Consider the following 13,805-nt stretch of genomic DNA (forward strand, 5'->3'; position numbering starts at 1 on the left):
CAGTATGTGCACACACTGGGGTAGGGCGATGCTCTTCCTGAAGGAGTGATGTCAGATGTGAAATTGTTCCTTCCAGTCTCCTTGTAACTGTGTGATTTTATAGCAGCTCTGGTGAAAGTCAGGCGCACAGCTTGTATGCATCATTAGTGTTCTCTCTGAGCCAACTGATGAAGCATGCCCTTTGACCATAAAGGTATATGGCCCTTCACTCCTAACCTGCGTTCTAGATACCCCCATATCACAGAAAAACAGAATGCTTCCTCTGCTTTTGGGATTGGTTGGTTGTTTTCCTGTTGGCACCATTTTTGACTGCATGACATTTTTATGACACTTTGAGCTAGCTTGAATTTTGAGTGCTTTTGACTTCTACAAAGATTTTGGACCACTTTGGGCCAAACAAAGGTTCTGGACCACTTGACAGGACTGTACCTGTGCACTAAGACTGAGTAATTAAATGGAAAGTGATGGTTTCTTCTGGGATTGTGTGCATTTCTTCAGCAGGTGAAGAGTAGGAGTTAAGGAACAGCTGGGATTTATAATGGTGACATGGTTACATGGGACTGACCACATCGTGGGGAAGTGGGGAAGGAGATAGTCCGAGTGAAAGAAAACTGTCTAGAAAAGGAATTATAGGAATCAGGAAAAAAAAAAAAATTAAGGATCTGTACTTCCTGTGTATGTTCCCCTGTGTGTTACTTTTTTTTGGTTTAAGTACTTCTCATGCTTGTCTTATTATTCCTGCTGCCCCATCTGTGTGTGAAACTATGCAGAAGAACATATAATGAGACTGAACTGTCCCAGAATAACCCAGAATTCTTGCAGCCCCTTGTCCCCAACTGAAGAAACTCCCCGATAAGTTACTTTTAGGCCAGGTAAGCCTTCTGGAAGTGGCTACATCCTCATATAATGCTAGTATGGTATGTCTGAGTAAGGGGAAGATGATGGCGTGTCAAAGACAGTGTCAGCAAGGGCAGTTGTTTCAGGGTATGGGTGGATCTGAGAGACAGGATGTCTGAGGAGCAGAGAGGCAAGCAAACTATGCAGTCAGAGCAGCACAGAGGGTTATGAGTTTTAGTCAATGTACACACGCACGCACACAGAGATTCATTTAAATCATCCTGTAACCAGGAAGCAGAACCTCCCTAAGCAAAGGCACGCTTACTTATTGAGCACTGAGAGATGGGGAACTGCCAAAAGGAGAGAGAAGGACCATGCTGGCACAGGATGTGATAGGCAGCGCCAGCAGGGAATCTGCTGCTTCAAAGAGAACTTTGCCTTTCACCGCCATCACAGCCACTCTCCTGCTTTGATTCTGCCCAGGGTCTGCAGGGCTTGTCCTGTTGCACGCTGTACCTGCACAGCCAGCACATGATACAGAGCCCAGCTGGAACAGCTGCTTGCAAAGCAAGTCTTTGCACAAACAAGCTCAGCTCTCTCTTCAAAACAAGATACTTGTGGCTACAGCCACAGTATCAGTTCCCTTAAAACTGTCAGAATACTTTCTTCCATCCTTGGATCATTCTTCAGTCAAGGGCCTGTAGGTCCATGACACAGGAGTGACTGGGTCAATGCTATCAAAAGCAATTGAGTCTGAAATGCTAAGCCTTTGACTCATCAAATTCAAGGCTAATTGAATCCTGCTCTTAGAGTATGTTTAAAAATAATCTTCCATTCACGGAGCCATGGCCACTGAAGCTGCAGTGGAAAGCAATGTCAAGCTATAAGTAATTTAGTGTAATGGAGTGGGAGAAAAGGGGAATTTCTTTATTTAGACCCAAATTAGCAATATATTTTATAATCAAGCTTTTATTCTAACTCACATTTCTTTGGCATTTCAGAATGTGTTTTGCCAAAGAAAGAAACATAGGTAGAGTTCATACTGAACTAGCAAAAATTATTTCTGGTTATAATCTTCTTTCAAGGGCCTCTGTGGGACACATGTATGTGCACACAGATATTTACACTTTGACAGATTCACAACCCCTTTGCTTTGAAACAGAAGCAGCGACACTACGGAACATGGTTAGAGGGCAACACCAGTAGTAGTGGATGATTGGACTAGATGAATTTAGAGGTCTTTTCCAACATTAATGATTCCATGATTCTATGGCTACGGTGACAGCAGCAGCTGTTCAATTGCTGCAGCTGTTGGCAAAGCATTTGTGGTGGGTGCAGATACTGAGGGCCTCGAAAGAGCAGATCACAGCTCATACAAGTGTCAGTCTGAGGCCTCTGGAAGCGGGCAAGATGCATCCAGCAGTTCCCCAGTAACTTCCTGCTGCCACCAGCAGGATTTCCCTTGTTTTGTAAAGTCAACCAGCACGGCAGGGGCCTGGTAGGTGGTGAGGGTAATCACTCCTTCATGGTATTTCAAAAGACAGGAATACTCCAGGTAATGCTTACTGTTTGCTTTTCTTCATTTAGAAGAACCTCTAGCTAGAGACTAATAATCTGACTTGCCAGAAAGCTGTGATGAAAGCTTTATTCATAACAATCATCTTAGGAAGCCTTAAACATAGAATAGGCATGAATGGTTACTTTTCACCAGCAGCAGGGATGCGCTGCAATCTTATTCTTAAACCACCTTTGCTACATAGGGTTTCTGAAATCATCTTGTTTGTATTTGACTCCTTGTGATTTGATTGGGGAAGATTGAGTGGTAACTCTCAAGGACTTCAGTAATTGCAGGTATCTTGACTCCATGTGTAAGGTAACAGCAATGGATTAAGTGCTTCTTACGGTCTTGCATGAGAACTCTAAGTTCTCATTCCAAGTGCTGCAAGGACTCTACAATTCATCCTGAGTAGGCTGGAGCAGATTTGCTGTGAAAAAGAGAAACAGATCATTAAGAAGTAGGTGAAATGAGGGAAAAAATGTATACTGCCACTTCAGTGCAATGCAGTTGGCTTGGGTGCTTCATTCTATTTACTCTTTTTAGTAAAAGAATATGGCATATACTGAAATGGCAAAATAGTATGTCTTGATTTAAAGCATAAAAAGAACCTGATGCGACCTGCTGGAGGGGAGCTTTGCAGAGAGGGACCTGGGTGTCCTGGTGGACAACAGGTTGCCATGAGCCAGCAGTGTGCCCTTGTGGCCAAGAGGGCCAATGGCATCCTGGGGTGCATTAAAAGAGCGTGGCCAGCAGGTGGAGGGAGGTGATCCTGCCCCTCTGCTCTGCCCTGGTAAGGCCTCATCTGGAGTACTGCGTCCAGTTCTGGGCTCCCCAGTACAAAACAGACAGGGATCTCTTGGAAAGAGTCCAGCGGAGGGCCACAAAGATGGTGAAGGGCCTGGAGCATCTCTGCTATGGAGAAAGGCTGAGTGAACTGGGTCTGTTCAGCCCTGAGTAAAGAAGGCTGAGAGGGGACCTGATCCAGGTCTATCAGTATCTGAGGTGTGGGGGGCAGAATGGCGAGGCCGGACTCTTTTCAGTGGTGAGTGGAGACAGGACAAGGGGAAACGTCCGGAAACTGCAGCATAGGAAGTTGTGCACCAATGTGTGAAGGAACTTCTGTACAGTGAGGTGAGGAGCACTGGAACAGGCTGCAGGGAGGGGGGGGAGTCTCCTGCTCTGGAGATGTTCAAGACCTGCCTGGATGCCGACCTGCGCGACCTGCTGTAGGGAACCTGCTTTGGCAGGGGGTTGGACTCGATGAGCTCTAAAGGTCCCTTCCAACCCCTACAGTTCTGTCATTCTGTGAAGCTCACAGGTATCCTGAAGATTTTTTTTTCTGTGTTTTTTGAGAGGCTGCCCTGGGCAGAAGCATGACATGATTTATCTGGTGTGTTGTTATGGGAATCTACCTCAGGTGCTGTTGATGCTGGTGCCTTCCAGAAGCAGGTCTGTCCTTAGGTCTCAGCCAGAAAGATGACCTCAAGTGAGCAGGTGCCTTGTACTGCCTCTCAGATCATGGAGCTTCCTTTTGTTGCTGCTAGGATGTTTCTGTGTTCCTTCAGCTCCTAACACCAGCTCTTTCAGAGGCCTTTTATGAGAAATCTTGTGTTTCAGATTGCATTCATGTGTAGTCTCTTCAGTTCTGTATAAGAAAGATCCATCCACAGTTAAAAGAACTGTCACTGCTTCCTTATCTTACTTACTCGGCGTGACTAACAACTTTCTTATGTTGCAATCTCTTTAGTGTTTGGTGAGCAGACTGACTGCATTACTCACGGCATAACTGACTATAAAAACAATGCTGCGAACCTTTCTATGTGTTTCACCTCTGTTCTCCTTCTAACATCATATACACTTGAACAAAAGCTCTAAATGTGGAATTTACTTCTTCTCATTGAGTAAGTGGAGCAAGCTTTATGAATAGCTAGCCTACAAAAAACGTGCTGTTGGTCTTAAATGTGACAAGCTGAGATCTATAACAAGACACATTTTACCAGGTGTAAGTAAAAGCAGGTGTTTGTATCTCTACTTTGATACTGCTGTAAACTTTTCTAACACCAGCATTCATAAAATTTAGATTTACAGAAGAGCATGAAAACCCTTTTAAAACCTGTGCTATTGGATATATTTTCAGGAAAGATTTTCAGACTGTTATTTGCCAGTTTTCTTTTGTAACCCACACCATAGCAGTTCTTCTGGAGGCACCCAGAAGCCCCCGGCACGCTCTGAGCCCACTGACGTTGAGCATGTACCATACAGCTGAGTTCTGCTCTGCTCTGAGGCTTTTGTAACAATCTCAGGGTTTACACAGATTTCAGAGGCAGAAAGATCTAAGCAGTAAGCCACGCTTTTTGTCCAAAACAAACAAGGTGTGTGAATTACAGTGCACTTGTGGGCACAGTTCTCATCATAGTTCTGGACATACCTCTATTTTCTCCCACAGATTAATGGATGCTTTTACTCATACCTCTTTTTATTATGTCAGGGCAGGGAATTCAGATGAGGAGACATATTTGTCAACCCCACTTTCACTCGTAACCAAAAGCTTCATACTGCTATGGGTCTTGTTTCTGTAGTAGATGCCACTGAAAACTAGAGGGAGATGAAGAATGCTATACAATAAACAATAATTGTTTTTAGTGCAAAGTCCAGCAAACATTTGCTTAAACAATCTAGTCTGCCTTCCAGGAATATTTTTGTTGTCTTCACTCTGATCAAAACTACGGCGTAGCTTTTCCAATCTGGGACTCATTATCTGTGGAGGTAGGAGAGAAATAAGATGGGAAACAACTGAAAAAGCATTAGCTTTGTGTCATCTCTACTTTAGTGATCAGGAGTTAACTCAGGGGAGAAGTTCTGCCAGAAACAGGTGCCGGGCCTTGGGCCCTTGTCTTGCAGGCAAGTACCTGAGACTCACGGGTTTCTGATGTGTTTTTTTCCTGCAAATTGCTTTTTGTTGGAGGAGGAATGGCTAACAAAAATTCTGTTCTTTTTTTCTTGAGATTCAAAGTGTTGAGTTGCTTTTCTCCAACCTTTTTGAAGGCTTCCACATTTCCTGGCTGATGTGTACAAACTGAGAGTAGGAGATGGAAGGCCTTGTATAGCTCCTTGTTTCAGCCCTGCAAGGCAATACATTTTTTTAGCTGTAAAAGTGAAGGGCACACAGAGGAAAATCATGGAGAGTGGCATAGCAATGGCTTCCACCAGCTTCCTCAGCACCTGCGGGTGCATCCTATCAGTACCCATGGATTTACGGATGTCCAGATTGCTTAAAAAGCCCAGTCCTCTTCAACCGAGGCAAACTCCTCCTTGATCCTGGCTTCCTCTGGGGCCTCAAGGTTGTGGGGCTCCTCAGGACAGCCTCCAGTAGTACAGAGACAAAGAAGGCATTCAGTATCTCCACCTTCTCTGTATCTTCTGTCACCAGGGCACCCACCTCATTCATCAGTGGGCCTACAATGTCTCTAGTGTTAGCTTTATCTGCAGTGTGTTTGAAGAAGCCTTTTCTGTTGTCCTCGACCCCTCTAGTAAAGTTTAATTCTAAGGAGGCCTTAGCTTTCCTAGTTGCCTCCCTGCATCCTCTCACGATGGCCTTATATTCCTCCCAGATGGCCAGCTCTTCCTTCTGTGATCTGCAGACTCTCCTCTTCCACTTGAGCTTGTCCAGCAGCTCCCTGCTTAACCATGCAGGTCTCCTGGCTCCCCATCTTGACTTCCTACCTGTTGGATTGCTCTGATCTTGAGCTTGGAAGAAGCAGTCCTTGAAAGCTAACCAGCTGTACTGGGCCCCTTTACCTGCAACTACCCTGTCCCACGGGGTTTCCCCTAGCAATTGCTGGGGATCAAAACTGGCCCTTCGGAAGTCCAGGGTTGTGATTCTGCTCGGAATTCTGTTCCTGCCACACAACATCCTGAACCGCATCACCTTGCTGCACCTTGCTGCAGCCAAGGCTGCCCTCAACCTTCACCACTCCAACCAGACTCTCCTTATTAGTGAGAATAAGATCCAGCAGGGCTCCTTTCCTAGTTGGCTCATCCACCATTTGCATCAGGAAGTTGTCATCAGTGCACTGGAGGAACCTCCTGGACTGCGCCTGGCTGGCTGAGCAGGCCTTCTACCTAATAGCAGGGTAGTTAAAATCCCCCACAATAACCAGGGCCTGTAATTGCGAGGCTGCTATCAGCTGCCTGCAGAAAGCCTCATCAACTTCCTTGTCCTTACCTTGTGACCTCTAACATACCCACAATAGCATCACCCATGCCAGCCTGCCCTTACTTCTCACCCACAAACTCTCAATCCACTCCCATCTGCCCCTGGACAGCACTAAATACATTCTAGTTGCTCTCTCATGTAAAAAGCAACTCCACCACCTCATCTTGCTGGCCTGCCTTTCCTGAGAAGGACACAGTCATCCATTAATGCAAATAAATCTGATAGCTGAGGTTCTAAGTGAACTATAATCATAGTCTTTCATGTTTTTCTCATTACCAGACTATGGTTTGAATGGCAAAGCAATACTGAGACTTGAGATGCAAAAGATCCTCTGTATGTAATGTAATGTATGTAATGTATTTCCTAGCAAACTGGTAGAGCAAAACACAGGGGATGCTTCTTGAAAGGATTGCTTAAGTGTTGGCATTCATGCCAACACTTCCTGCTAGAATATGTGTAAGGAAAAATGTGACTGTTTCATCCGCTAGCACTGTTGTGTTACGGACCACCAGCCAGACCTCTGATTAAAAAACAACTCAATTTCTTTCCATCATTTTTATGCCACATTAAATATTAAGTTAAAAGGAAAAAAAAAAACAAACCAACCAAAAGCCCTTCCCTTACTGCTTGCCACTATGGTTCATAAGTGCTCTCTCCATTTGCAAGCCAATGACATGTGCCCAGCTCATTACTGCTGTAGTCAGCAGTTTCCATGCTGCCTGTGATTGTTACTAATTACCTGCAGATGCATTTTCCCTGCTCTCGTTGCTGATTTCAGCATGGTCAGTATCACTCAGAGAGGACAAAGTCGTTTTAAGCTGACACCTTTTCTTGACTTTCCAATACAGTGTAAAGGGCAGATTGACAAATCCACAGCCAGTCCTGACTGCAGCTGGCTGCAGCGTCAGTTTGCATTAGCAGCCTGGGAGTAACTGCCAGCCAGCCTCACCAAAGAGCCAGAGAAGTACATTTAATTGCAGTGAAATCTGACATGAACTCTGTATTATTCTGTTAAAGGAAGAGATGCAAAGTGAGTGGGCTCCATTTTTGTTGCTCCATCCAACGTTCAAGTGAGAAATATTGATCTCCTCCCATGTCAGGACAGCTCTCACAGCCTTCCTCCCTTGGCTTGTTGCCCTTCCATATCAGTACCAGGGTACTGCCAGGCGCCTGGCTTTCAGTCAGTGTATTTGTGCTGTTCAAGCTGTACCTGTGTGTGGGCTGCAAAGCATTTCACAAATCACACACCTGTGCGGGGGAAGATGGAAACTGCAGAACACACATAAGTGATCCTTTGTTCTCCACATGCAAATCTGTAACTGTGCCACAGAAAGAGTGTTGTTTTAGGTGCTCCTACTTCGGAGAGATCACTGCTGAACATACTTGCCATACAGCAATTGCATCATCTTTCCTGTTCATTCCATACGCTGGTCAAAAAGGTGAGAAGAAACAACAAAAATAGGAGCAGAGTCTGCTTGCTGTCAGGAGAGTTGGGGAAGGAATCCCAAATGGCAATCATTTAGGTTATCTGCCCTGGTTTGCACTGGGAGACTCAGGCAACCACAGATAATTGATTCCAGGCTTCAGTCTGAATGAAGGTTGAGCAAATGGGTCAAATGAATCTATCTGAACAGACAGCCATTTGTGGAAAAACCAGCTGGGCTTGGTCTTTGCTGTGGATGCCCCCAGTAACTTAGATGTGGTACATTATGCCTGGTAATTATTTCTTCATAGGTGGCACAGGTCTGTGGTAATACAGACAACAGGGATGCATTTAACCTCCTGTATTTCTACACATTTTGTCAAATTTTGGTATTGGGCAAAAAGAAGTGCTAATGTGGGATAAGTGCATGTCAAAAGATAATTTCTTGCTACTGTTCTGCACTAAAACACTGTCCTTAGCTGGTCTTGTGCAACGTATTTGTCTTCAGTAGTGCTTGGTCTTATAGAAGTCTGCTGCCTGACTCTGCCTTGCTGTGTTCATCCCATCATACCATGACTGCATCTTATGAGCCACAGTTTTTCGAGGTTGGCAAAACAGCAGTTAGAGTTTGCCATTCTTTAAGCTAGGAGCAAGACGGTAATAAAGCAGTTGAACAAAAAAAGGTTGCCAGAAAGAAATCATCACCTGAGCAGTTCAGTGTTTGCGGCCAAAGAATATTCTGATACTGCAAAAAACAATGAAAAAAAACGAGAATGGCTCCTCTAGAATCGTACGCCGATCTGATGCCAGGATTGAACACTGATGGTGGTTAGCATTTATCTCAATGGAGTCTGATAAGGAAAACAGCTGCACGCATGGGATGCAGGGTTCATTTGAACAATCCTATGAACCAGCCTTAGCGTGGGCAGCCTGCAGACACCTTTATTTCTTTTCTTTAGACCTTTATTTGTCACACAACTCAAGTTAGGGGTTTTATAATAGACCTACTCATGGTAATCCTAATCCAGAGGTGCTCTGAGCTTTGGGTTCCAACTGATTCCTGACTAGGGAAGGTCAACTGCTTTCTGAAGTACTGCTGTGTGAGGGGACGTGATCAGGGCACACCTAACAGGAGAGCAGTATCAGGAGCAGCCAGTAAATTAATATCTGCTTGTACTGGACTATGCTGGGAAGTGCAGTAGATGGCCGAAGAAGCTTTTGTTCTATTTATTTCACTGTCTGTACATGTGTTTATGGGACCATTCTTCATGTGCCATAAAACATAGAAGAAAACATGAATGTTTTGCTTTTTTGTGGTGTCGTTTTATCTCATACTTGGCTCTTTGTGCAGTCAGCAAGGATACCAGTTTCTCAAAGGAGTTCCCTGGGATTCCTAACCTGAGGCAATTGCTCAGATGAATGCCTTAAAGTCTGTGTCCATGTGGGGATGACTGGGAGACTGTCAGGAAAAGAGAGGGCTTTCTAAAGGGCTTGTAGTCTGGCCCACTATTGCCATCTAAATTAGATATCTTAGAAGTACAACAAATCAAGAGTTTCATCTTAGCGAGAAGCTGCAAAGCTGTGGTGATATGGGTACAGTTTTTAATCACTGTAGAGAGATAACCCAAATAATACATAGCCTTACTTTGCTGTGTCTTCTAAATACTCATCGCACACCAAAACCAAATCACTGCCTCTTTTCCAAACTACATTCTGTTTTCCATTTGGCAAGAATGACGAGAAGTTTGACTAATAAATAGTGCTCCTTCTTCCACATGGATGTACTCCCTGGATCTGGTGCTCGATGGAGCTGAGAAAGGGCTATTTCTCTTTCGGCCCAAGCCTTGTTTGATTTATGTAAGAATTCTTTTGTGCCTAGAGCTAGAGATCAGGGTAAATGCTTTGTTCCTGTGACTGTGTGAACAGAAAGCACTTAGCTTAAACTAGAGCTACATGAGCTGGGAGTATCTGCCCTGTGGAGAAGCAGAATGTCATGCAAGTTCTGCAGGGAGTTGTTACCTAGCTGATATTTGCTGAAACACTGATAACTAACAGTTTCAAAGCAGTGCTTTCATTAGCTGAATGGAAGAATTCAGATTATTTTGATTTCAAATAAAAAGATACTTGCAATCTTCAAATGTTTTTTGCAGTTTCTGCAATCTTCAAATGAAATTTGCAGTTTCAAAGTGAACCTTGGTGTCCCAGCTCTCTAATAATAATATGCCATTTTCACAATTTCTTCTTCCTTTTAGCGCTTAAACAAAAACAAACAAGACAGATTCGGACAACTTAAAGAAGAGGGTTTGTCTTGTGGACACTGTTTTTTCTTCCAGAAAACGGCTTTGTTAATTTTTTTTGTAGCCCAACTGTAGTAACAGTTAAGTGTCTTCTTCTGAGGCCATTAAGCTTTGCTGACATAACCAGTCTCTACATGGAAGCGTTGGTCGGTGCTTAACCATTATCACCAAATTATACTTTAGTTTCTGTTCTGAAGTGCAAATTAGTGTTGGTAGTTGGCTGGTTTCTAGTGCAGCATAATGCTAGATTTACAACTCGGTCTCTACACTTACTAGATAAAAGTGCAGATGCATTTTCCAATAATCTATCCGTCACTCCTGACTTCATGTTGAAAACTTGAAAAAAGGCTCCATACACTGTTGTGGAGAGGCAGGCAATATGAAAAACAAAAGTGCCATTTTTAATGTCAGGACAGAGTCTAACTGAAGTACTGTCATTTTTTTTTTCTTCCCATTTTGATCAGTTCTTATCTTTCTGTTAAAAAGGAACAAGCACATTTCAGAAAGCAAAGAAGGCCACTTGCACCACACACAGACCTGGGCTGTTAATGGGCTCTTTTGACAGTGTATAGCCCGACTCCACTGGGGATTTTGCTGTGGATTTCAGTGCTGAATTTAACTCTAGTAGACAGGTTTTGGCACAAAGCACGTATAATAACAAGTTGCATTTACATAGCAGTTTTAACTTATGGATTTTGCATCTCTAATTAATTAAATCTGTTTTTCCCCCCCCCCCCCCCAGTACCACTGTGGTATGTTTAGTAAATACAGCTTTAAATGGAACAGCCACGGTGGAAAGATTAAGACAAGGCACCAATGCCCTTGTGCTGGCTCCCAATTGCAACGAGGCTGGGGCTTGTTCCGTAAACACACTGAATAACTTAAGCTCTCTTTTGCTTCACTCTCAAAAGCTCTGGAAACAACAACAACAAAAACCAACTGTGCATGAAAACAACTCTGTGAAATCAGGTACAAACTGCGTTTATGGCTTTATGGCTGCATACCCCATCCATGCACTCACCCATAGTTTTGCCACTGTCTTCAGCCAGCTTCTGAGGGGCACTGAGAGTTCTGGGTATTCAGAACTGCCCGGGTGTCTTAGAATCACAGAATGGTTTGGGTTGGAAGGGACCCTTAAGATTATTAGTTCCAACGCCCTGCTGTAGGCAGGGACATCTCCCTCTAGACCAGGTTGTTCACAGCTCCACCCAGCCTGGCCTTGAATGCCTCCATGTAGGGGACATCCACAGCATCTCTGCACAACCCGTGCCAGTGTCTCACCACCCTCACAGTAAAGAATTTCTTCCTAATACCTAGTCTAAATCTACCCTCTTCCAGTTTAAAGCCATTTCCCCTTCTCCTGTTGTGACATGCCCTCATAAAAAGTCCCTCCCCAGCTTTCCTGTAGGTCTCTTCAGGTACTGGAAGACCACGACAAGGTCTCTTCTGGCTGGAAAGCCCCAGCTCTCTCAGCCTGTTCTTGTAGGGCGATGCTCCAGCCTCTGATCACCTTTATGGCCCTGTTACATTCTTTGCGCTGTGGAAGACTGCTCTGGTTCTGAAGCAGCAGTGATGTGGACCCGTCAGTGCCTTCAGACATGATGTAGAGTCATGCAGAACTTCAGTTTGCTCCAACATTGGTGGCTGAGGAGTTGGCCATGCCCCTGAGTGGGGACAATTGCACTGTGCCCTCTCTGCCCTTCCCTGCCTGCACTGAGCTCCTCAAATCTGTGTCATTTCAAATTAACCCTTTAGCCTATCTGCAGCAGCACGCCCAGCTGCAGAACCTTGCCAACACAGTGGAGCTTTTTGTGGCAGCTGAAATGCAGATGACTTGCTTGCCCCCTTGCAGTAATGCAAAGTGAATTATGTGGTGTTATGTCACTTAAGGGTTTACAAACTGTATGCTTATGTCCTTGCTTTCTTCTGGTGGGTGCCTGTTACAGGCAGTCACAGAATCATTAAGTCTGGAAAAGACTTCTGAGCTCATCAAGTCCAACCACCAGTCCACCCCCACCATGCCCACTCAACCATGTCCCTCAGTGTCAGATTTCTACGTTCTTGAATACCTTCAGGGAGAGTGACTCCACCACCTGCCTGAGCAACCCTTTCCAATGTCTAACCAGTCATCTAACGGCCTTCTCTGCCCTAAGCTCCCCTGAGCTGGTTGTGCCCTCTGCCAGGTGCTCCTGGTGGCTGCAGACCTCTGGCAGGGCTGTGCAGCATCCCTCTTTCCTGCTTCCAACTGTTCCTCTGCAGGTGGGGATGGCGCTGCAGGAATGGCTTATTGTGTTTGTGCATAAGCCTCCTGGGTGCATCCACATGCGGCACGTTAACACTTACGAAGCTGTTATAGGCAGGGGGACCCATTCATTGACAGTGTGCAGGAAGGCAGAACTGGAGGATGGGGAGGTATTTGGTCACTTCTCCAGGATACAGCCTCTCCTTGTTCCCTCTTTCTCTGGGGACAGTCAGTCCCTTGATGCCTGTCTGTGCTGTGACAGATCTGTTCCTGCTGGCTGCATGCTGTGGTGAAGCTGCAGGGAGCAATCACCATCTGCTTGCCCAGCCATGGGACTGGGTGCTCAGCGAGAGGAATGCTGGCGGTTTGTCTCTGCACATGGGACAGCGAGGTCCCAGCTCTGAGCACCCTCTCAAGCTTACTAACTCCCTCCTTTCCCTGTGTGAACCCCGGGGGCTGTGAGGAGGCCCCATGGCTTTGTTCAGTATCCCATGTGCCCTGTGGAGAGCATGGCAGCTCTGCTCCCCATCATCCAAATAGCTTTCCTGAAGGGTCTCCTTTCTTTGACCTTTGTAATTATTCCTGTTCAATCTTTCTTCGTGTTTTCTTCTAATTATTTTTCCCTTTCTTCTCTCCCTGCCTTTTTTTCCCTGAAAGTCCACCAACTTCCCTTCAGAGTATTAAGGATGTGAGTGAAATTGATGGCAGAAATGTCTCAAGTCTTTATGATGATGAATGACTTTCACTGCCGAAGCTTTTATTGTCTGTGATTTGGGAAGAAGGGGAACTGATTTATCGTGGCTGACTGTCATGCCATTTAATACAGTTATAAATCCCAGCCCACTGACTGGCACCACGAACCAGGGACCTCATCTGCCCACCTCCTCCCTGTCTCCAACCTCCTTTCATTTCCCAGCTTCTTCCCCTCACAGCTGCTTGCTCACCTTCCTCAACTGTGTGAGGGGAAATTCAAACCAGAGGAGCTCACACAGTGATGGTGGTAGCTGAGGGTTGTGGCAAACACTGAGAGTGTCTCCCAGATGTGGGAGGGCTCAGAGCCCTCCTGCCTTGGGGAGGCTGGTCTCATCCCTGAATGCACATGGCAGGAAAGGACTTTGTCATCGTGACCTGAAATCAAAGTTCCACCAGCTCTTTTAAACGTGCAAATAGCCCTCAGAAAGACGTGTTGCTGCAGTTTTCAAACTGCATTTCAGTGATGCTGGTGTCATCCT

General features: G+C 45.2%; 1 protein-coding gene across 1 annotated transcript in view; it reads left to right on the forward strand.

Moving 5' to 3' along the window:
* The window catches only part of PAX5 (paired box 5), a 70,507-nt gene that overhangs the window by 21,263 nt on the left and 35,439 nt on the right, over positions 1 to 13,805 (forward strand). The window lies entirely within an intron of this gene.

The sequence above is a fragment of the Centrocercus urophasianus genome, unplaced genomic scaffold (assembly GCF_019232065.1).
Source record: "Centrocercus urophasianus isolate 14NV4802_14NV808 unplaced genomic scaffold, USGS_Curo_1.0 seq_31, whole genome shotgun sequence".
Classification (NCBI taxonomy): domain Eukaryota; kingdom Metazoa; phylum Chordata; class Aves; order Galliformes; family Phasianidae; genus Centrocercus; species Centrocercus urophasianus.